This window comes from Sinocyclocheilus anshuiensis, unplaced genomic scaffold (genome assembly GCF_001515605.1).
Source record: "Sinocyclocheilus anshuiensis isolate Anshui unplaced genomic scaffold, SAMN03320099.WGS_v1.1 scaffold870, whole genome shotgun sequence".
Taxonomy (NCBI): Eukaryota; Metazoa; Chordata; class Actinopteri; order Cypriniformes; family Cyprinidae; genus Sinocyclocheilus; species Sinocyclocheilus anshuiensis.
In genome coordinates, this window is record NW_015540842.1 from 2,476,004 (window position 1) to 2,478,512 (window position 2,509).

Sequence of the window (2,509 nt, forward strand, 5' to 3'; positions counted from 1 at the left end):
CTTACGTCACGATTAGTACCAGTTGTGCTGGTTAGACCCTGCTCCGGAGTAGGAGCTAATTTGGTTCTCGAAAAAGGCAGTCCGGTACTAAAATCGCTCCCAGTTCCGGCGGTGCGAAAACGCCAAAAAGTGGGTAGTTCCACAATTAGTTTTGGTACTATGAAAAGGTTCCTGCGAAAGGCCCTATTGTCTCTGGTTACGCGTGTAACCATGGTTCCCGAGAGGGAACGAGACGCTGCGCCCCCTAAGGGGCACATTGGGGAATGCCACCTGCATGACCGGTGTCTGCAGCATGTGTGAAACAACGCCAATCCTGTTGGTCCACATGGCCCATTACGTCATAGGCGGGTGCACAGAAGTATAAAAGGGCACCTGCTAAATACGTCACCAACATAGTTGTCTGAAGGAGACGTAAACAGGTAGACCGAAGGCATGGCGAGGGGGCGCAGAGTCTCGTTCCCTCACGGGCAACCATGGTTACATGTGTAACCCGAGACATTCCCCTTCTAGGGAACTCCACGCTGCGCCCCCTAGGGGGCACATTGGGGAACGGAATCCAACCATGCCATGCAGAGGCGCGTGCCTGTCCACCTGGTGGGAGAGCACCAAGGAAGCGGCAGACATACACCAAACCTTTCCTCAGAAAGGTTTGGAACACCACGGGCTGTTCATATAACCTGGCAGAAATGGGGAAACCCAATTAGATCAAGGGGAACACTCCACCCAAGTTAAGAGCACAGCTTTCCTTGAGATAGCTATGCTATGTGAGCAATACTAGCCTGGATACACAAGACCACTGAAGAGGCTAAACTAGAAAGCCTCTAGAGGAGCTCAAGAGATCGCTACTTAAATCTCAGGTAATGAGAGTAGCTGCTGAGCAAGAACACAGCTATTCTCAGATAGCTATGTCCTAAAGGTCTTATGAAGTTTTGTAGACCAGAATAACAATACACAGCTAGCCTAGATAGCCTTCCCACAGAGCTGCCCAGACCACAGAGAGTGGGCTATCTACTTACAACCCTAGCAGGGGAGATAGCACTGTCTAGGCAAGGGCTCAAGGAGAGCATTTGAGTAGCTTTAAGTAGCTTTAGGCTACTTAAAGACCCTAAGAAGGGGACCAGTCACTGAGCTAGCACATAGATATCCACAGATATCTATGTACTAGGGGTGTAACGATTCACTCGTTTTCTCGATGCATCGATTACAAACCCTGACGATGCATATGCATCGATCTTGAAACATGAATTTTTGAATCGTGAATCATCGATTTCGGACATTAATCGATTTAAAACGCTAAGAATCGAATGAATCGCGATTTCTATAGCGATTCAATGCTTTCAAAATATATACACATCAAATTACTACAAGCACGAATTAATGGAGACCTTGAACATTGTTCGTGCCCTCACATCTCTTTTTCATGCACTCCACTATTTACCACCTGTGACTGTCACAGGATTGCGCTCACGCTCCGTTCGTCTCACTGACACATTTTTTGAGCAGCTGATGTGTGATCTCTCCTTAGTACTCGTGGCCAGTAATGCTAAAGTGAAGTAGTTTTTCAATGGCTCTCGGTCATACAGACGACATTACCAGAGCAGTCGAAGGCTGCGCATTTATTGCATGGACGGAGCAAAAATGGAAGTGTCTAAAGCATACGCACAGTTCCATTGAATGATAATTGTGTTTTAACAATGTCGTTCAACTGATTGTACGAAGGAAACTGTTAAAATAACCACAGCGTTAACAACAACCTTAAAATAAGAGCGCAAGGTTTATCTAATAATCAGATGCATGAAAATAGAATTAGTTGCTATAGCAAACAGACATCGGGCGCGTTTTCTTTCAGGATCATCATTCGCCGATGGAGAGGAAAAGTTAAATACTAGAGCATTTTATTTTATGAAAATGAGATAAAGAAGTTTTCACACTGAAAGAGAAGTGATCTCGTGCTCATAGAAATTAAGACGTGCCAGGCTATGTCTGCAGCTGTCACAGGTTGCTACTGTGAGGAGCACGGAACGAGGAAACCAGGAGACCAGGAGTACAAACCAATGAGTTTATTTCAATCGCGGGGAATCACACGTAGCACAAGGGAGTTGACATAAACTGAATTTGCAGAAATCACTCTTGAATCGAAAACCTATGAATTGTGAATCAACTCGATTCGCTGTCTACCCAAAGATTCACAGCCCTACTATGGACCTAGGAAGGGCTACCAGAAGGGGGACTGACTGAAACTACCCAGATAACAGGGAAACAGGAGCCCCCCCTGGGCTTAACAGGGAAACAGGAGCCCTCCCTGGGATGAACAGGGAATCAGGAGCCCTTCCTGGGCTATACTCGGGAACAGACGCCCTTCCTGGGCTGAACTGGGGATCAGGAGCCCTCCGTGGGCTGTACTCGGGATCAGGAGCCCCTCCTGGGCTGAAATGGGAATCAGGAGCCCTCCCTGGGCTTAACGGGGAAACAGGAGCCCTCCCTGGGCTTAACGGGGGATCTGGAGCCC